This window comes from Ranitomeya variabilis, chromosome 6 (assembly GCF_051348905.1).
Source record: "Ranitomeya variabilis isolate aRanVar5 chromosome 6, aRanVar5.hap1, whole genome shotgun sequence".
In the NCBI taxonomy this organism is placed as follows: Eukaryota; Metazoa; Chordata; class Amphibia; order Anura; family Dendrobatidae; genus Ranitomeya; species Ranitomeya variabilis.
In genome coordinates, this window is record NC_135237.1 from 316117486 (window position 1) to 316139754 (window position 22269).

A 22269-nucleotide genomic window follows, 5' to 3' on the forward strand; every position below is an offset into this window, starting at 1 on the left:
GTAACCCGATGTTTACCGTGGTTACCAGCGTAAAAGTAAAAAAAACCAAACCGTACATACTCACCATCTGATGTCCGTCAGGTCCCTTGCCGTCTGCTTCCCGCTCTGACTGTCTGCCGGCCGGAAAGTGAGAGCAGATCACAGCGGTGACGTCACTGCTGTGCTGTGCTCTCACTGTACGGCGGCACTCAGTCACAGCAGGAAGCAGACGGCAAGGGACCTGACGGACATCAGATGGTGAGTATGTACGTTTTTTTTTTTTTTACTTTTACGCTGGTAACCACGGTAAACATCGGGTTACTAAGCGCGGCCCTGCACTTAGTAACCCGATGTTTACCCTGGTTACCCGGGGACTTCGGCATCGCTCCAGCGCCGTGATTGCAAAGTGTGACCGCAGTCTACGACGCTGGAGCGATAATCATACGACGCTGCAACGTCACGAATCGTGCCGTTGTAGCGATCAAAATTGCACAGTGTGACAGTACCCTAATTGTTCATGGGAAATCAAGGGAAAAAAACAAAGCAAAAATGAGAGTGATATAGGCAATATTCTTTTTAACAAAAAGCTGGTCCAGAGGGATGCAAAGTATTAACCTATTGTACCAACATAGAGATATCTAAGAGAAAATATTGCATGTCTAAAAGCGTTTTTGAAACTGTACTAGGCTCTCCATCAGGTTAGTGACATACATCCAAAAGCAAACACGTTTCGATCCTGTTCCTGGGTCTTCATCAGATTTGCAGTCTGTATCCTGACAAATTCCCAGTACTGGGTTCCGAACAAGTTTTGTTTCTAGACATCCTGAAAGTTTTTAGACAACGTTATATGTTTTTTAAATTTCACTATACTAAAAGTAAACTTTGCATCCTTCTGGATCAGCTTTTTTGGTTTTGGAAGATAGAGCCTGTAACACTCCTATTTTTTATCCTGTTTTTTTCATATTTGACTGAACACTCCTTCTATCACTCTACTTTAATCATAATAATTTTTATTCCTATGGTGCCAACATATGTTGCAGCACTTTACAATTCAGAAGGTACTTGTGCAAGCTGGATAAGACATTACAGAGTAACATATAGTTCAACACATACCAAGAGCAGTGAGGGCGCTGCTTGCTTGCTTGCAAGCTTACAGTCTTTGAAGAAATAGGGAAGATGTAAAAGATAAAAATAAAGTGATTGTCGTGTACAGTCTAACCATCAATATAATAAGTAGGGGCATTCAAATAGCGCTGCATAAAGCAGTCACAAGCCAATATCTGTATAACTATGCTACTATTTTCATGGGAGGGAAAACAGGATAGTTAGTCAGGTTAGTGAGGTGATAGGCCAGTCTAAAGAAATTTTTTTTAGATTGTGCTTCAAACTGTGGATATTGGGAATTAACCAGATTGTTTGAGGTAATGCATTCTAGAAAACTGGTGCAGCATGAGAGAAGTTCTGGAGATGGAAGCGGGAGGTTTGGATTACACAGGATGTTAGTCTTAGGTCATTAGGAACGGCAAGGATAGTTAGGCTAGTAGACAGATATAAGGGAGGAGATTTAAGGTTGTGCAAAACTGTGGAGAACTTTTTGGGTGAGAATCAGTATAGCGGTTGGACAGAAATATGATCCTGGATTCTGTATTCATAATAGATTGGAGATGGGAGAGTTTAGTAAGAATGAAATCTATTAGTAGAAAGTTGCAGTAGTCCAGGCGAGAATTAATCTGAGCAACAGTAAAGGTACCGTCACATTAAGCGACGCTGCAGCGATAGCGACAACGATGCCGATCGCTGCAGCGTCGCTGTTTGATCGCTGGGGAGCTGTCACACAGACCGCTCTCCAGCGACCAACGATGCCGAGGTCCCCGGGTAACCAGGGTAAACATCGGGTTGCTAAGCGCAGGGCCGCGCTTAGTAACCCGATGTTTACCCTGGTTACCAGCGTAAAAGTAAAAAAACCAAACAGTACATGCTCACCTGCGCGTCCCCCAGCGTCTGCTTCCTGACACTGACTGAGCTCCGGCCCTAACAGCACAGCGGTGACGTCACCGCTGTGCTTTCACTTTCACTTTAGGGCCGGATCTCAGTCAGAGCAGGAAGCAGACGCTGGGGGACGCGCAGGTGAGCATGTACTGTTTGTTTTTTTTACTTTTACGCTGGTAACCAGGGTAAACATCGGGTTACTAAGCGCGGCCCTGCGCTTAGCAACCCGATGTTTACCCTGGTTACCAGTGTAAAACATCGCTGGTATCGTTGCTTTTGGTGTCAAACACAACGATACACGGCGATCGGACGACCAAATAAAGTTCTGGACTTTATTCAGCGACCAGCGACATCACAGCAGGATCCTGATCGCTGCTGCGTGTCAAACTAAACGATATCGCTAGCGAGGACGCTGCAACGTCACGGATCGCTAGCGATATCGTTTAGTGTGACGGTACCTTAAGAGTTTTAGAAGAGTCAAAGGCAAGAAAAGATTAAACTCAAGAGATGTTTTTGAGGTGCAGGTGACATGAGACTGTGATTGATTTAATATAATGAATGAATGAAAGATTTGAAAAAAATATTCCTTAGGCCCCATTCACACATCAGTGTTTGGTCAGTATTTTGCATCAGTGTTTGTATGCTAAAGCCAGGAGTGGAACTTACTGAGAAAATCTATAATTGAAAGATTGACTCATGTTCTGTGTTTTGTAGACCCTCCTGGTTTTGGCATGCAAATACTGATGAAATATTGATTAAAAATACTAATATGTGAATTGGGATTTGGATGTTTTGCCCACAGCAGTTCGCCCCCGGTACATTTCAACCTCGCACATTTCGTCCCCAGCAAGAGTGGAGGAGTGGTACCTCAGCAAGGGGTAAGTAGCAATATATATATATTCTTTTTACTATCTGGTCAGTGATGAGGATGTGGTGGGCGAAATGTACCCGGGGGCGAACTGCTGGGGGGCGAAACATCCTGTAACCATGTGAATTAGGTCCTAGATACAGGGAGGACATGATGTTAGAGACAACAGACGGACAATCACTGATATTTTGTAGTAGTACACGTTCAGTATTTGGTCAGTATTTCACATCAGTATTTGTAGGCCAAAACCAGGAGTGGGTGATAAATGCAGAAGAGGTGCATATGTTTCTATTATACTTTTCCTCTAATTGTTCCACTCCTGGTTTTAGCTTACAAATAATGATGTAAAATACTGACCAAATACTGAAGGTATGAACATGGCTTATAATTGAGTCTCGTCAGCACAGAGATGGAACTGAAAACTGATTCTGCTGATGGTTTGCACAATAAGGGTGATATACAGTTAGGTCCATATATATTTGGACAGAGACAACATTTTTCTAATTTTGGATACAGACATTACCACAATGAATTTTAAACAAAACAATTCAGATGCAGTTGAAGTTCAGACTTTCAGCTTTCATTTGAGGGTATCCACATTAAAATCGGATGAAGGGTTTAGGAGTTTCAACTCCTTAACATGTGCCACCCTGTTTTTAAAGGGACCAAAAGTAATTGGACAATTGACTCCAAGGCTATTTCATGGGCAGGTGTGGGCAATCCCTTCGTTATGTCATTCTCAATTAAGCAGATTAAGGGCCTGGAGTTGATTTGAGGTGTGGTGTTTGCATTTGGAAGGTTTTGCTGTGAAGTAAACATGCGGTCAAAGGAGCTCTCCTTGCAGGTGAATCAAGCCATCCTTAAGCTGCGAAAACAGAAAAAACCCATCCGAGAAATTGCTACAATATTAGGAGTGGCAAAATCTACAGTTTGGTACATCCTGAGAAAGAAAGAAAGCACTGGTGAACTCATCAATGCAAAAAGACCTGGGCGCCCATGGAAGACAACAGTGGTGGATGATCGCAGAATAATCTCCATGGTGAGGAGAAATCCATTCACAACAGCCAACCAAGTGAACAACACCCTCCAGGAGGTAGGCGTATCAATATCCAAATCTACCATAAAGAGAAGACTGCATGAAAGTAAATACAGAGGGTTCACTGCACGGTGCAAGCCACTCATAAGCATCAAGAATAAAAAGGCTAGACTGAACTTTGCTAAAAAACATCTAAAAAAGCCAGCACAGTTCTGGAAGAACATTCTTTGGACAGATGAAACCAAGATCAACCTCTACCAGAATGATGGAAAGAGAAAAGCATTTGCCAGGCGTGGTACAGCTCATGACCCAAAGCATACCACATCATCTGTAAAACCCGGCGGAGGCAGTGTGATGGCTTGGGCATGCATGGCTGCCAGTGGCACTGGGTCACTAGTGTTTATTGATGATGTGACACAGGACAGAAGCAGCCGAATGAATTCTGAGGTATTCCGAGACATACTGTGTGCTCAGATCCAGCCAAATGCAGCCAAACTGATTGGTCGTCGTTTCATACTACAGATGGACAATGACCCAAAACATAAAGCCAAAGCAACCCAGGAGTTTATTAAAGCAGAGAAGTGGAGTATTCTTGAATGGCCAAGTCAGTCACCTGATCTCAACCCAATTGAGCATGCATTTCACTTGTTAAAGACTAAACTTCAGACAGAAAGGCCCACAAACAAATAGCAACTGAAAACCACCGCAGTGAAGGCCTGGCAGAGCATCAAAAAGGAGGAAACACAGCGTCTGGTGATGTCCATGAGTTCAAGACTTCAGGCAGTCATTGCCAACAAAGGGTTTTCAACCAAGTACTAGAAATGAACATTTTATTTAAAATTATTGAATCTGTCCAATTACTTTTGGTCCCTTTAAAAACAGGGTGGCACATGTTAAGGAGTTGAAACTCCTAAACTCTTCATCCAATTTTAATGTGGATACCCTCAAATGAAAGCTGAAAGTCTGAACTTCAACTGCATCTGAATTGTTTTGTTTAAAATTCATTGTGGTAATGTTTATAACCAAAATTGGAAAAATGTTGTCTCTGTCCAAATATATATGGACCTAACTGTACATGGAAAAGAGGAGTAGACCAAGGATAAGGCGGGGTGGGCAGGTACTTTTCCCAAGGGCCCACATGAGACACCGTGACTGTTGTGTAGGACTGATCTAACAGACTGAACTTAATCCTGCTCATTATTAATATTAGTTGACTTGTACTGCAAATATATGTTGCAGCAGGGCTTATTATAAACTGTATTCTTACCAGTAGCAGCTAATCAAAACCATATAATTTGCTTTTATAATGCTTATAAATCATACTGCTCCTGTTATTCAGCCCTTGCACCTTAATCATCAACTCACAATATGATGTTCCCATAGAGCCCCTCTCATACTATATCTCCAAAAAGCCCCCCACATAGTATGATGTCTCCATAAAGACCTCAACACAGTATGATGAAAGATGCAGCCAAAGTTGGATAAATTAAAAAAAAATGTTCATTACTTCCCTTTATTTCCCTTTTCAGAGCTTCATTACATATTGTCAGACATTGATGCATTTAATGACTTTGGGGCTGAATATAGACATTGGTACAAAACCTTGCATATGTCTTATCAAATAAACTATTACTAAATAACTAATCAAATCATGTGCACCGCTGGAATCCTGCTAGCTGACTGGATTCTTGAATATATTTTCAGTGTCAAAGCAGCATGGTAGCTGGCATTGCACAGTGTGATCAAGACTGATGGGAAAACCACATCTTTTGCTCTGCAAGACACTGACAAATGAGAGACTAATTTGCGGCAGAGAACTACATAGATTCCACAAATTAAAAAATAAACAGGGTCCTGGATGTCTCTAAATTTATTGAAATGCTGCCGAGTCAGTAAATTATGACCTCACGTGAATGTCAACTGCAGGAATTACACACACTAAAATTGATTGGGGAAGATAAAGTTAAACTACAGTTTATTTACTGAAAGAAGCCATCCTGCCTAATGGTAATACTAATTATACACTCCGAACTTTGATGTAATTTGCTGTTTATTGTGCTAAGGAAGCAAAAACCCATGGGAGGCACCAATAAAAATGAAGGTGCACATGAAAAATTTATGAACTGAGCATAGAACAAAACTGAAATTATAAATGTTATTGAGACATGCGAGACAGATGTTCTAGAAGCACTCCCATGAATACTGGTCACACAGAAGTTTTTGAGGCGTTCTAAAAAAGTTTTTCAAAGATAAACCGTGTCAGAAGATTATTGGTGATGTTTTTGGAGGTGTTTTTTGTTGCCAAAAGCGTTTTTGAAACCTTTTGATTTTAAATACCTCACTTCAGCATTTCCTTTGAACCTGCTTTTTGCCTAAATTTGTGTGTTTTGAACCTTTTTGTTTTTAAAAAGTCGCTAAATTTGCCATAACTCCACTTTACAAACCCACAACACCCCATCTCAGTGTGATTTTATGCAAAAAAAACACCAGATCTGGTTCAAAAAGTTTTTTTGGGTAGATTCATTGAAAATCCACTTTGATGCTTATTTGAGGAGGCTTTGAGCATTTGTTTGGCCTAAAAAAGTTTTACTTAATAGATAAAAAAAGCATGTCACTTAATTGAAGATGATTCTGATGGAATCTCCTCTAAACTTGGTGTTGTCAAATCAAATGACTGAAAAACATGTTTCAGGAAAAAAAAATGGCCATAGTCCTTCAAAACCTTCCCAATTTCTTAGTAAAATACAAACTTCCCAGAAAAGGAGCATTTCCTAGATGTTTTCATACAGTGTGACTATGGGGTTAGTAATGGGGGCATCTGTTGTGAATTCTGTTCTCGAGCTCCCTCCTGTGGTCATGAATGGTACTTCAGCGAGTTCTGTCCATGGACTCCCTCTGGTGGCTGTGAGTGGAGCTGCTGGTTCTGAGGTTCCTTCTCCAGCTGACCTCATTTAGTTCTAGGCTGGCTGCTCTATTTAACTCCACTCAGATCGTTACTTGATGCCAGCTGTCAATGTTCTAGTACTGGTTCAGTTCTCTCTTGGATCTTGCAGATGACCTGTCTACTTCAGCAAAAGCTAAGTCCCTGCTAGTTAAATTGTTTATCTCTGTTTTCTTGTCCAGCTTGCTATCATGATTTTGCCAAGCTAGCTGTAAGCTCTGGGATGCAGAGTGGCACCTCCGCACCGTGAGTCGGTGCGGGGGTCTTTTTTGCTCACTCTGCGTGGTTATTATAGTTTTTTGTGCTGACCGCAAAGTTGCCTTTTCTATCCTCAGTCTGTTTAGTTAAGTCTGGCCTCCTTTGCTGAAACCTGTTTCATTCCTGTGTTTGTGACTTCCATCTTAACTCACAGTTAACCCCTTCATGACCCAGCCTATTTTGGCCTTAATGACCTTGCCGTTTTTTGCAATTCTGACCAGTGTCCCTTTATGAGGTAATAACTCAGGAACGCTTCAACGGATCCTAGCGATTCTGAGATTGTTTTTTCATGACATATTGGGCTTCATGTTAGTGGTAAATTTAGGTCGATAATTTCTGAGTTTATTTGTGAAAAAAGCGGAAATTTGGCAAAAATTTTGAAAATTTCGCAATTTTCACATTTTGAATTTTTATTCTGTTAAACCAGAGAGTTATGTGACACAAAATAGTTAATAAATAACATTTCCCACATGTCTACTTTACATCAGCACAATTTTGGAAACAAATTTTTTTTGTGCTAGGAAGTTATAAGGGTTAAAATGTGACCAGTGATTTCTCATTTTTACAACAAAATTTACAAAACCATTTTTTTTAGGGGCCACCTCACATTTGAAGTCAGTTTGAGGGTTCTATATGGCTGAAAATACCCAAAAGTGACACCATTCTAGAAACTGCACCCCTCAACGTGCTCAAAACCACATTCAAGAAGTTTATTAACCCTTCAGGTGTTTCACAGCAGCAGAAGCAACATGGAAGTAAAAAATGAACATTTAACTTTTTAGTCACAAAAATGATCTTTTAGCAACAATTTTTTTATTTTCCCAAGGGTAAAAGGAGAAACTGGACCACGGACGTTGTTGGCCAATTTGTCCTGAGTACGCTGATACCTCATATGTGGGGGTAAACCACTGTTTGGGCGCACGGCAGGGCTCGGAAGGGAAGGAGCACCATTTGACTTTTTGAATGAAAAATTGGCTCCAATCTTTAGCGGACACCATGTCGCGTTTGGAAAGCCCCTGTGTGCCTAAACATTGGAGCTCCTCCACAAGTGACCCCATTTTGGAAACTAGACCCCCCAAGGAACTTATCTAGAGGCATAATGAGCACTTTAAACTCTCAGGTGCTTCACAAATTGATCCGCAAAAATGAAAAAGTACTTTTTTTTCACACAAAATTTATTTTAGCCTCAATTCTTTCATTTTCACATGGGCAACAGGATAAAATGGATCCTAAACTTTGTTGGGCAATTTCTCCTGAGTACGCCGATGCCTCATATGTGGGGGTAAACCACTGTTTGGGTGCACGGCAAGGCTCGGAAGGGAAGGAGCGCCATTTGACTTTTTGAATGGAAAATTAGCTCCAATCGTTAGCGGAAACCATGTCGCGTTTGGAGAGCCCCTGTGTGCCTAAACATTGGAGCTCTCCCACAAGTGACCCCATTTTGGAAACTAGACCTCCCAAGGAACTAATATAGATGTGTGGTGAGCACTTTGAACCTCCAAGTGCTTCACAGAAGTTTATAACGCAGAGCCATGAAAATAAAAAATAATTTTTCTTTTCTCAAAAATGATTTTTTAGCCCACAATTTTTTATTTTCCCAAGGGTAACAGGAGAAATTGGACCCCAAAAGTTGTTGTCCAGTTTCTCCTGAGTACGCTGATACCCCATATGTGGGGGTAAACCACTGTTTGGGCACAAGTCGGGGCTCGGAAGGGAGGTAGTGACGTTTTGAAATGCATGCTTTGATGGAGTGGTCTGCGTGCGTCACATTCCATTTGCAGAGCCCCTGATGTGCCTAAACAGTAGAAACCCCCCACAAGTGACCCCATTTTGGAAACTAGACCCCCCAAGAAACTTATCTAGATATGTGGTGAGCACTTTGAACCCCCAAGTGCTTCACAGAAGTTTACAACGCAGAGCCGTGAAAATAAAAAATCATTTTTCTTTCCTTAAAAATGATGTTTTAGCAAGCAATTTTTTATTTTCCCAAGGGTAACAGGAGAAATTGGACCCCAATAGTTGTTGCCCAGTTTGTCCTGAGTACATTGATGCCCCAAATGTGGGGGTAAACCACTGTTTGGGCACAAGTCAGGGCTCGGAAGGGAGGTAGTGACGTTTTGAAATGCAGGCTTTGATGGAGTGTTCTGCGTTCGTCACATTCCATTTGCAGAGCCCCTGATGTGCCTAAACAGTAGAAACCCCCCACAAGTGACCCCATTTTGGAAACTAGACCCCCCAAGAAGCTTATCTAGATATGTGGTGAGCACTTTGAACCCCCAAGTGCTTCACAGAAGTTTACAATGCAGAGCCGTGAAAATAAAAAATCATTTTTCTTTCCTTAAAAATGATGTTTTAGCAAGCAATTTTTTATTTTCACAAGGGTAACAGGAGAAATTGGACCCCAATAGTTGTTGCCCAGTTTGTCCTGAGTACACTGATACCCCATATGTGGGGGTAAACCACTGTTTGGGCACAAGTCGGGGCTCGGAAGGGAGGTAGTGACGTTTTGAAATGCAGGCTTTGATGGAGTGGTCTGCGTGCGTCACATTCAATTTCCAGAGCTCCTGATGTGCCTAAACAGTAGAAACCCCCACAAGTGACCCCATTTTGGAAACTAGACCCCCAAAGGAACTTATCTAGATGTATAGTGAGCACTTTGAACCCCCAAGTGCTTCACAGATGTTTATAACGCAGAGCCGTGAAAATAAAAAATCATTTTTCATTCCTCTAAAATTATGTTTTAGCAAGCAATGTTTTATTTTTGCAAGGGTAACAGGAGAAATTGGACCCCAATAATTGTTGCCCAGTTTGTCCTGAGTATGCTGGTACCCCATATGTTGGGGTAAACCACTGTTTGGGCACACGTCGGGGCTCGGAAGGGAGGGAGCACCATTTGACTTTTTGAACGCAAGATTGGCTGGAATCAATGGTGGCGCCACGTTGCGTTAGGAGACCCCTGATGTGCCTAAACAGTGGAAACCCCTCAATTCTAACTCCAACACTAACCCCAACACACCCCTAACCCTAATCCCAACCCTAACCCCAACACACCCCTAACCCTAATCCCAACTCTAGCCATAACCCTAATCACAACCCAACCCCAACACACCCCTAACCACAACCCTAACCCTAATCCCAAATCCCAACCCTAACCACAACTTTAACCCCAACACACCCCTAACCATAACCCTAACCACAAGCCTATTCTTAATCCTATTTCCAACCCTAGCCCTAATTCCAACCCTAACTCTAATTCCAACCCCAACCCTAAGGCTATGTGCCCACGTTGCGGATTCGTGTGAGATTTTTCCGCACCATTTTTGAAAAATCCGCAGGTAAAAGGCACTGCGTTTTACCTGCGGATTTACCACGGATTTCCAGTGTTTTTTTATGCGGATTTCACCTGCGGATTCCTATTGAGGAACAGCTGTAAAATGCTGCGAAATCCGCACAAAGAATTGACATGCTGCGGAAAATACAGCGCAGCATTTCCATGCGGTATTTTCCGCACCATGGGCACAGTGGATTTGGTTTTCTATAGGTTTACATGGTACTGTAAACCTGATGGAACACTGCTATGAATCCGCAGCGGCCAATCCGCTGCGGATCCGCAGCCAAATCCGCACTGTGTGCACATAGCCTAATTCTAAATCTAACCCTAGTTCTAACCCTAACCCTACCCCTAACCCTACCCCTAACCCTAACCCTAGTTCTAACCCTAACCCTAGTTCTAACCCTAAGTTCTAACCCTAACCCTAGTTCTAACCCTAACCCTAGTTCTAACGCTAGTGGAAAAAAAATATATTTTCTTTATTTTATTATTGTCCCTACCTATGGGGGTGATAAAGGGGGGGGGTCATTTACTATTTTTTTATTTTGATCACTGTGATAAGTTTACCACAGTGATCAAAATGAACATAGAACGCATCTGCCGGTCGGCAGATTCGGCGGGCGTACTGCGCATGCGCCCGCCATTTTGGAAGATGGCGGCGCCCAGGGAGAAGACGGACCGACTTCGGGAGGCTCGGTAAGTATGAGGGGGTGGTGGATCGGAGCACAGGGGGGGGGATCGGAGGACGGTGGGAGCGGACAGGAGCACGGGGGAGCGGACAGGGGGACGAGGGGGGTACCAGACAGAACGGAGGACTGGGGAGGAGATCGGGGGCGGTGGGGGGGGGCAGAACATGATTTCCAGCCATGGCAGATGCTATTGCAGCATCGGCCATGGCTGGATTGCAATATTTCACCATTTTCATAGGTGAAATATTGCAAATTGCTCTGATTGGCTGTTGCACTTTCAACAGCCAATCAGAGCGATCGTAGCCACGTGGGGGCAAAGCCACCCCCCCTGGGCTGAAGTACAACTCCCCCTCTCCCTGCAGATCAGGTGAAATAGGAGTTAACCCTTTCACCCAATCTGCAGGGACGCGATCATTCCATGACGCCACATAGGCGTCATGGGTCGGATTGGCACCGACTTTCATGACGCCTACGTGGCGTCAAAGGTCGGGAAGGAGTTAATATTTGTGGGCGGCTGCCTGTTTTCTTTGGGGAATTTCTCTGAGGCAAGGTAGGCTTTATTTTCTATCTTTAGGGGTAGTTAGCTCTTAGGCTGTGAAGAGGCGTCTAGGCAGAGTCAGGTACGCTCCACGGCTATTTCTAGTTGTTGTGATAGGATTAGGGGTTGCGGTCAGCAGAGCTCCCACTTCCCAGAGCTGGTCCGGTATTACTAGTTTGCTCATCAGGTCATTCCTAGTGCTCCTAACCACCAGGTCACCATAACAGTACAGCCGTAAAGTGTTAATGCATCTCAATAGAGGGATAAGAGAAGTTCTGAGACCATTTTTTTTTTCCTCTGCAGCGTGTTTTGTTTTTCCTTTCCCCTAAATCTCTGGGTGGTTCAGGACACAGGTGTAGATATGGACATTCTAGGTCTGTCCTCTTGTGTGGATCAACTCACTGCAAGGGTACAAAGCATTCAAGATTATGTAGTTCAGAATCCGATGTTAGAGCCTAGAATTCCAATTCCTGATTTGTTTTCTGGGGATAGATCTAAGTTTCTGAATTTCAAAAATAATTGTAAACTGTTTCTTGCTTTGAAACCCCGCTCCTCTGGTGACCCCATTCAGCAAGTAAAAATCATTATTTCTTTGCTGCGTGGTGACCCTCAAGACTGGGCATTTTCCCTTGCGCCAGGAGATCCTGCATTGCGTAATGTAGATGCGTTTTTTCTGGCGCTTGGATTGCTTTATGATGAACCAGATTCAGTGGATCAGGCAGAGAAAATCTTGCTGGCTTTGTGTCAGGGTCAGGATGAAGCGGAGGTATATTGTCAGAAGTTTAGAAAGTGGTCTGTGCTTACTCAGTGGAATGAGTGTGCCCTGGCGGCAATTTTCAGAAAGGGTCTTTCTGAAGCCCTTAAGGATGTTATGGTGGGATTCCCGACGCCTGCTGGTCTGAATGAGTCTATGTCCTTGGCGATTCAGATCGATCGACGCTTACATGAGCGCAAAACTGTGCACCATTTGGCGGTATCTTCTGAGCAGAGGCCTGAGCCTATGCAATGTGATAGGACCTTGACCAGAGCTGAACGGCAAGAATACAGACGTCAGAATGGGCTGTGTTTTTACTGTGGTGACTCCACTCATGCTATCTCTGATTGTCCTAAGCGCACTAAGCGGTTCGCTAGGTCTGCCACCATTGGTACTGTACAGCCAAAATTTCTTTTGTCCGTTACTCTGATTTGTTCTCTGTCATCCTATTCTGTTATGGCATTTGTGGATTCAGGCGCTGCCCTGAATTTGATGGACTTGGAGTTTGCCAGGCGCTGTGTTTTTTTCTTGGAGCCTTTACAGTATCCTATTCCATTGAGAGGAATTGATGCTACACCTTTGGCCAAGAATAAGCCTCAGTACTGGACTCAATTGACCATGTGCATGGCTCCTGCACATCAGGAGGATATTCGCTTTTTGGTGTTGCATAATTTGCATGATGTGGTCGTTTTGGGTTTGCCATGGCTACAGGTCCATAATCCAGTATTGGATTGGAAATCAATGTCTGTATCTAGTTGCGGTTGTCAAGGGGTACATGGTGATGTCCCATTGTTGTCAATTTCGTCTTCCCATCCTTCTGAAGTCCCTGAGTTCTTGTCGGATTACCGGGATGTATTTGATGAGCCCAAATCCAGTGCCCTACCTCCTCATAGGGATTGCGATTGTGCAATTAATTTGATTCCTGGTAGTAAGTTTCCGAAGGGCTGACTGTTCAATTTGTCTGTGCCAGAACACGCCGCTATGCGGAGTTATATAAAGGAGTCCTTGGAGAAAGGGCATATTCGCCCGTTGTCGTCACCGTTGGGAGCAGGGTTCTTTTTTGTGGCCAAGACAGAAGGATGGTTCTCTGAGACCTTGTATAGATTACCGCCTTCTCAATAAAATCACCGTCAAATTTCAGTACCCTTTGCCTCTGCTGTCTGATTTGTTTGCTCGGATTAAGGGGGCTAGTTGGTTCACTAAGATAGATCTTCGAGGGGCGTATAACCTTGTGCGTATTAAACAGGGCGATGAATGGAAAACAGCATTTAATACGCCCGAGGGCCATTTTGAGTACCTGGTGATGCCATTCGGGCTTTCTAATGCTCCATCTGTGTTTCAGTCCTTTATGCATGACATCTTCCGAAAGTACTTGGATAGATTCATGATTGTATATTTGGATGATATTTTGGTCTTTTCGGACGATTGGGAGTCTCATGTGAAGCAGGTCAGAATGGTGTTCCAGATCCTTCGTGCTAATTCCTTGTTTGTGAAGGGGTCTAAATGTCTCTTTGGAGTTCAGAAGGTTTCATTTTTGGGCTTCATTTTTTTCCCCTTCTACTATCCAGATGGACCCTGTTAAAGTTCAGGCCATTTATGATTGGACTCAGCCTACTTCTGTGAAGAGCCTTCAGAAATTCCTGGGCTTTGCTAATTTTTACCGTCGCTTCATCGCTAATTTTTCTAGTGTTGTTAAACCATTGACTGATTTGACCAAGAAAGGTGCTGATGTGGTCAATTGGTCCTCTGCGGCCATTGAGGCCTTTCAGGAGTTGAAGCGTCGTTTTTCTTCTGCCCCTGTGTTGTGTCAGCCAGATGTTTCGCTCCCGTTTCAGGTCGAGGTGGATGCTTCTGAGATTGGAACAGGGGCTGTTTTGTCTCAGACAAGTTCTGATGGCTCTGTGATGAAGCCATGTGCCTTCTTTTCTAGAAAGTTTTCGCCTGCTGAGCGTAATTATGATGTTGGCAATCGGGAACTGCTGGCTATGAAGTGGGCATTCGAGGAGTGGCAACATTGGCTTGAGGTAGCCAAGCACCGCGTGGTGGTCTTGACGGATCACAAGAATCTGACTTATCTCGAGTCTGCCAAACGGTTGAATCCTAGACAGGCTCGATGGTCGCTGTTTTTCTCCCGTTTCGATTTTGTGGTCTCATACCTTCCAGGTTCTAAGAATGTGAAGGTGGATGCCCTTTCTAGGAGTTTTGTGCCTGATTCTCCGGGAGCCCCTGAGCCGGCTGGTATTCTCAAAGAGGGGGTAATTTTGTCTGCCATCTCCCCTGATTTGCGGCGGGTGCTGCAGGAGTTTCAGGCTGATAGACCTGACCGTTGTCCAGCGGAGAAACTGTTTGTCCCTGATAGATGGACTAGCAGAGTTATCTCTGAGGTTCATTGATCGGTGTTGGCTGGTCATCCTGGAATCTTTGGTACCAGAGATCTGGTGGCTAGATCCTTTTGGTGGCCTTCCTTGTCACGGGATGTGCGTTCTTTTGTGTAGTCCTGTGGGATTTGTGCTCGGGCTAAGCCAAGCTGTTCTCGTGCCAGTGGGTTGCTTTTGCCCTTGCCGGTCCCGAAAAGGCCCTGGATGCATATTTCCATGGATTTTACTTCGGATCTCCCTGTCTCTCAAAGGATGTCGGTCATCTGGGTAGTTTGTGATCGCTTCTCTAAGATGGTCCATTTGGTACCTTTGCCTAAATTGCTTTCCTCCTCTGATTTGGTTCCATTATTTTTCCAGCATGTGGTTCATTTGCATGGCATTCCGGAGAACATCGTGTCGGACAGAGGTTCCCAGTTTGTTTCAAGGTTTTGGCGGTCCTTTTGTGCTAAGATGGGCATTAATTTGTCTTTTTCTTCAGCTTTCCATCCGCAGACAAATGGCCAAACCGAACGAACCAATCAGACTTTGGAAGCATATCTGAGATGCTTTGTTTCTGCTGATCAGGATGATTGGGTGTCCTTCTTGCCTTTGGCTGAGTTCGCCCTTAATAATCGGGCCAGCTCGGCCACTTTGGTTTCGCCCTTTTTCTGTAATTCTGGTTTCCATCCTCGTTTTTCTTCAGGGCAGGTTGAGCCTTCGGACTGTCCTGGTGTGGATTCTGTGGTGGACAGGTTGCAGCAAATTTGGACTCACGTGGTGGACAATTTGACATTGTCCCAGGAGAAGGCTCAACGTTTCGCTAACCGCCGTCGCTGTGTTGGTCCCCGACTTCGTGTTGGGGATGTGGTTTGGTTGTCGTCTCATTATGTTCCTATGAAAGTTTCGTCTCCTAAATTTAAGCCTCGTTTCATTGGTCCTTATAAGATTTCTGAAATTCTTAATCCTGTGTCATTTCGTTTGGACCTTCCAGCTTCTTTCGCCATCCATAATGTGTTCCATAGGTTGTTGTTGCGGAGATATGTGGCTCCTATGGTTCCCTCCGTTGACCCTCCTGCCCCGGTGTTGGTTGAGGGGGAGTTGGAGTATGTGGTGGAGAAGATTTTGGATTCTCGTATTTCGAGACGGAAACTTCAGTACCTGGTCAAGTGGAAAGGTTATGGTCAGGAGGATAATTCCTGGGTTGTTGCCTCTGATGTTCATGCTGCCGATCTGGTTCGTGCCTTTCATTTGGCTCATCCTGATCGGCCTGGGGGCTCTGGTGAGGGTTCGGTGACCCCTCCTCAAGGGGGGGGGGTACTGTTGTGAATTCTGTTCTCGAGCTCCCTCCTGTGGTCGTGAATGGTACTTCGGCGAGTTCTGTCCATGGACTCCCTCTGGTGGCTGTGAGTGGAGCTGCTGGTTCTGAGGTTCCTTCTCCAGCTGACCTCATTTAGTTCTAGGCTGGCTGCTCTATTTAACTCCACTCAGATCGTTACTTGATGCCAGCTGTCAATGTTCTAGTACTGGTTCAGTTCTCTCTTGGATCTTGCAGATGACCTGTCTACTTCAGCAAAAGCTAAGTCCCTGCTAGTTAAATTGTTTATCTCTGTTTTCTTGTCCAGCTTGCTATCATGATTTTGCCAAGCTAGCTGTAAGCTCTGGGATGCAGAGTGGCACCTCCGCACCGTGAGTCGGTGCGGGGGTCTTTTTTGCTCACTGCGTGGTTATTATAGTTTTTTGTGCTGACCGCAAAGTTGCCTTTTCTATCCTCAGTCTGTTTAGTTAAGTCTGGCCTCCTTTGCTGAAACCTGTTTCATTCCTGTGTTTGTGACTTCCATCTTAACTCACAGTTAATATTTGTGGGGGGCTGCCTGTTTTCTTTGGGGAATTTCTCTGAGGCAAGGTAGGCTTTATTTTCTATCTTTAGGGGTAGTTAGCTCTTAGGCTGTGAAGAGGCGTCTAGGCAGAGTCAGGTACGCTCCACGGCTATTTCTAGTTGTTGTGATAGGATTAGGGGTTGCGGTCAGCAGAGCTCCCACTTCCCAGAGCTGGTCCGGTATTACTAGTTTGCTCATCAGGTCATTCCTAGTGCTCCTAACCACCAGGTCACCATAACAGGCATCTTATTGATGCCTTTCCATTACTAACCTCGGTTCTTGATGTCACCTGACAATATGAAGGTGACCACAACCCCGACAACTATCACCCCACTTGCCACTGCTACAGGGCAAGTGGGAAGAGTGAGGCTAAGTACCAGAATTGTTGCATCCTAGAGATGCGCCTTTTCTGGTGTGGCTGAGAGCTGATGTTGTCAGCCTGGGGGAGGGGGGAAAAGTATCCATGACCCATTCATAGCCTATTAATATCAGCCCTCAGCTGTCTGCATTGCTTTTGCTGATGTTTTTTTTAGAGTCCCCCATTTTAATAGCCAGTAAAGTCTAAGTATGCAGTTGTGAGCTGATGTTAATAGCCAGGGAAGCTTCATGGGTATTACTCCCTTCCCAGGCTATAAATATTGGCCCCCAACCACCGGCTTTCCCTCTGCTGGTTCCGAAAATTGCGAAGGAGTCCACACCATTTTTTTCTGAAAACTAGTCTCTTATTAATTAAATACATGTATAGTAAGCTGCAAACACACTGTACTAATTGTATTTGTCACTGACATCTGTATATCTACCTATTCTATATGTATTTACTGTATTTAATCCATCTCTTCTATCCTGTCAGCTCCTGTAGTGATTTTACACTATGCGGCTGCTGAATTGCCTGCTTTTCTTCTCATCTATGTAATATATATATATATATATATATATATATATATATATATATATATATAGTAGCGTGGCTAAAGGGTGTCTAATCGACGGGAGATATGTGTCACATAGATGGCTTACCGCTGTGATGTAACCATAGCTGTCGGTATGTGTGTCAGGACCTGTAGTGATGTCACGACCACATGTCTAATCATGTGATGGGTTCTGGGTGTGGTTTCAGGCTACTTAATGGAGGTGTGTTTGGCACATGGGAGTGAGTGTGGGAGTCTGTCATGGTGGACAGATTTCCATGTGTCCAGGGCGGACAATACGGACAGGAGTCTGTGTGTGTGGAGGGGCAAGCCTCCACAGTGTGTGAAGGCTTCAGGACTGAGCCTGAAGGAACGGACATTTGTTTCCCTATGCCTGAGCCAAAGGCTATATGTACGGACTGTTATCTTTTTTTTGCTGCCTTGCTGGTTTATGGAGCAAATAAACCGGTCAACTTTTAAAGGAACGTGTCTCCTGCGTGTCAGCCGCTGCACCTGAGCGAGTGAATCCCTACAATTGGTGTTTGGAATGCGGGCAAAGATCCAAGGAGCACGTCTTGCAGTGCTGGCTGGTCTGAGCCAGAAGATTGGATGGTCTTGAAAAAACGTGAGTAAAAACTGACCGGGGTCAGTGAGAACTGCAGTTTGTGGATACCTCTGAGGAGAAGAGGGATCCGGGAACCTGTGTGGCCGCCACCAACAGGTAACGGTCTGGAAACCGTGTGATACTGACCAGGGTCAGCGAAAAACTGTGTTTGGGCTGTAAAGCCGGGTGTGAAACAGACCGAAGTCTGTGTGCTGTACTGACCGGGGTCAGTGAAAGACTGTTTTTGTTCTATAAAGCACGTGTGCAGGTGCTTGCTGTGGACCGGCGAGTCCAGGTATTTCTCTTTTTTTCCTTTCTGTGGTCAGCTTGCTGTGGCTCGGTGAGGTCACGAAATTTGCTGTGGCTCGGTGGGGTCACGAAGGTGACAAGCGGCTTGCTGTGGATCGGCGGGTCCACGAAGGTGACAAGCGGCTTGCTGTGGATCGGCGGGTCCACGAAGTTTGGAGTGCAGAGCCTTGTAAAGTGTAGCTGCAGTTGCAGCAAAGAGAGAGGGGAAAAAAAAAAAGAGACATTGCTGGTTTAATGTGTGCAGACTCTTAAAGGACCAGAGTCAGATTGGTGTGCTGTGCGAACTGGGGCCTGAGAGTGCTGTGGGAAGTCCACGGGGTGTACCCCAGAGTGGGGTGGTGTCCCTAAGAGTGGGGTGGAGTCCCAAAACGGAGCGGTGACCCCAAATAATTATGGTTGGCCAAAAAGGGGCTGCGTCTCAAAAGGGGGTAGTTGCCCAAAAGGGGGTGGAGTCCCTAAAAGGGGTGATGGCCCTAAAGGAGAAAATAGTCCACAAGGGGGCGGCAACCCAAAAGGGGGTGGAGTCCAAAAAGGGGGCGGCAACCCAATTAGGGGTGGTGGCCCAAAAAGGGGCGGCGGCGAATGCGCTGTTGAACTGTTGCCGGGTTCAATGTAAGAACAGCGCATGTTCAGAATGTTGTACTGACTTTTCATCTGACAAGATGTCACAGAGTTGTTCTGTAGAAGTCAATGGAGTGTGCGTGACTGGACTTCTGGACTCAGGGAGCCTGGTGACGCTGATGAGCGCCACACTCCCTGTCTATCTGATTCCCGGAAGGAAGATGGAAGTCCACTGCGTTCATGGGGTCGCTAGGGATTATCCGGTGTCCAGGGTAATCATTGAGACGCCCACTATTATTGCCAGCCATGATGTACCCGTAGTCTCAGACTTGCCATTCCCTGTTGTAATAGGCCAGGACTTTGAAAGGTTTTGGGACTTGTGGGAGAAAAGGGGAGTGTCTGATTGCTCGGAACAGAGACGGAATGACCCTAAGGGAGCCCCACCACAACAGGCAGCTGTAGTGATTCCGAGTGGTGTGATGTATGAAAAGGAGATAGCGACACCTAAGGTCGACAGTCCAGAGTTCCGGGTGACTGGAAGAAAGTGTTGGTCTGACACCTGTTTAAGTGGGGACTTGCTGTTCCAGGATGACAGAGTGAGAGGGGGTGACTCCTGTTCAGACTGTCACTCAAGCGCAAAGGGAAAAGAGTGCAGTAAGGAGGAGCCGAGTAAAAATCACAAATCTTCATCTCGTCGCGGGGGACGCAAAAAGGTGGGACAGGTTACACCCTCTGAGAAGAAAGATTGTGAGGAAGAGACAGGGTCAGGTGCAGATAACGTTATTGTCCTTGATGAGGAGGTCACTTTATCTCTGACAAACCCTAGCACTGAGATAGTTAGTGACGGGCTGGGGTTAGAACAGACCTGTAGTAGACCCACATCTGCAATGCCTGGAAAGAGTGAAGTGGCTCAGTAAGATGAAGTACCTGATGCTGAAGAAATGGAGAACTCTGAAGTTACCAAGAGTCCAGAGGTACCTAAGAGTAAACAGACAGAGAGCCCAGGAGAAACCATAGAGGTGGTTGCGGAAACAGGTGGAACTCTGAAGAGGCAGAGTGTGGGTGGGCAAGAGCCCCCGTTTGAAAGTTTAATTAAAGAACTGGTGGTGCGACATGTGCTGGCCAAAAGAGAACAGGACCATAACATAAAGCTGCTTAAAGAAACTGTTGAACAAGAAAGGGTCCTGAGGCAAGCAATTGAGCACAAAATGGGTGACCTAGAGAAGGAGGTCGTTGAACTCAGAGGTCACCTATCAGCGTGTCAGGCCATGAATAGGGCCATATTGAAAGATAAGGATGTGCTCAGAATGGCTCAAGAAAAGCATCAGCAGGAGCTTCTCCAGAGAGAGGAGGAACGGCGCTGCCTGGCAGAGGAGTTGCCAATGCCCATCTTGGCGAAGGCTCAAGCGGAAGAAAAGACTGAGGAAGAGTTCGTGCTAAAAGCGGAACAAGAGAGTCACCCAGTCATGACAGACGTCTTGGTGGAAAGGTCAGAGGCAAAAAGGGAGCCGTCTGTCTATGAAGAGAGTGAGACCCCGCTCTTCAAGACCGTGATTGATGTACCCGAAGACATGCGAGAAGCGTGCGCCAGGAAGGGTGTGCATGAGGCATTTAGAAAGGCGGTAGAGGCGTGTAGTGTGCACTGGGCGCCTGAGTCTCAGCAATTGGTCATACTGTCGACTAGGGAAGTCACAGTGAAGAGGGTGGCTGTCCTGAGGGATATGTGTTATGACCCCAATGGCGAGGGTCTCAGAGGAACGTGGAAGTCTGCAGAGTACAAAAATCCAGCTCATAGGGCAGTGGTAACTGGGTTGACCATATATCTACTCCTAACGCCAACACTAGAAGTAGCCGGGGATCATTCCTACGTTGATTCTAGATGACACGCGCCAGCCGGAGAATCTAGCTACCCCTAGTAGAGGAAAACAAAGACCTTTCTTGCCTCCAGAGAAGGGGACCCCAAAGCTGGATAGAAGCCCCCCACAAATAATGACGGTTAGGTAAGAGGAAATGACAAACACAGAAATGAACCAGGTTTAGCACAGAGAGGCCCGCTTACTGATAGCAGAATAAAGAAAGGTAACTTATATGGTCAACAAAAACCCTATCAAAATCCACACTGGAAATTCAAGAACCCCCGAACCGTCTAACGGTCCGGGGGGAGAACACCAGCCCCCTAGAGCTTCAGCAAAGGTCAGGATATCGATTTGGAACAAGCTGGACAAAAATACAAAACCAAAACAAATAGCAAAAAGCAAAAGGCAGACTTAGCTGATATAACTGGAACCAGGATCAGTAGACAAGAGCACAGCAGACTAGCTCTGATAACTACGTTGCCAGGCATTGAACTGAAGGTCCAGGGAGCTTATATAGCAACACCCCTAACTAACGACCCAGGTGCGGATAAAAGGAATGACAGAAAAACCAGAGTCAAAAAAAACTAGTAACCACTAGAGGGAGCAAAAAGCAAATTCACAACAGATATGCACCTACACTGCCTCCGTACAAAATTTTACATTTACATTTTGAAGAATGATGAAGCCGTTCGACGTTTGGAGCGTGAAAGGAAGGCTCTTAGTCGGCTGGGCTTAGTGGAAGACACTGTCCAAGTACCCAAAGCTCTGGTGGCGAAAGTCATTGGGAAACTTGGGAGAGTGATGCAGGAGATAATGGATAAATCCAGTCTGAAGAGACTGAGGATACCGGCTGATGAAGAGATCCAGGTCATGGATGAAGATGGGATGGTTCCGTTCCTGGTTGTCGGATCCAGAGAGAGTATTAGGAATATCCGCATGCTTCTGGAATATCGCATGGCATACCTAAAGGAGGTAGAGCAGCTGAGACTTGAGAGACTGCAAGTTAATAAACAGCTGCCAGAGAGGTGAAGAACTTTGCGTAAGACCGGAAGTCCTCAAGCTGAAGCTAACAGAGGACATAGAGAAAAGTGGATGGATTCCTCTCCAGGCAATTAAGACCATGGGAGAAGGTGGCCTGATGAAACAGGTAGAAGCAGTGGTGCCTCAGTCAGCTCAGGGTTAAGTGACCTAAGCAGGAGATCCTGTAGCAGACGAGAGGACAAGGGTTCAATAACAGGCTCTGACTTAGACAGACGGTTTGACTGTCAGGGACGACTGAGAGGGGTCTCTAGTCGGTTAAGGACAAGTGCCAAGCCCCACGGCTTTAGGCAGAGGGGGGAGGTATGTAGCGTGGCTAAAGGGTGTCTAATCGACGGGAGATATGTGTCACATAGATGGCTTACCGCTGTGATGT

General features: G+C 45.3%; 1 protein-coding gene across 1 annotated transcript in view; it reads left to right on the plus strand.

Moving 5' to 3' along the window:
* CDH20 (cadherin 20) overlaps positions 1 to 22269 on the plus strand; it is an 818630-nt gene that overhangs the window by 379413 nt on the left and 416948 nt on the right. The gene's annotated exons all lie outside the window — the stretch shown is intronic.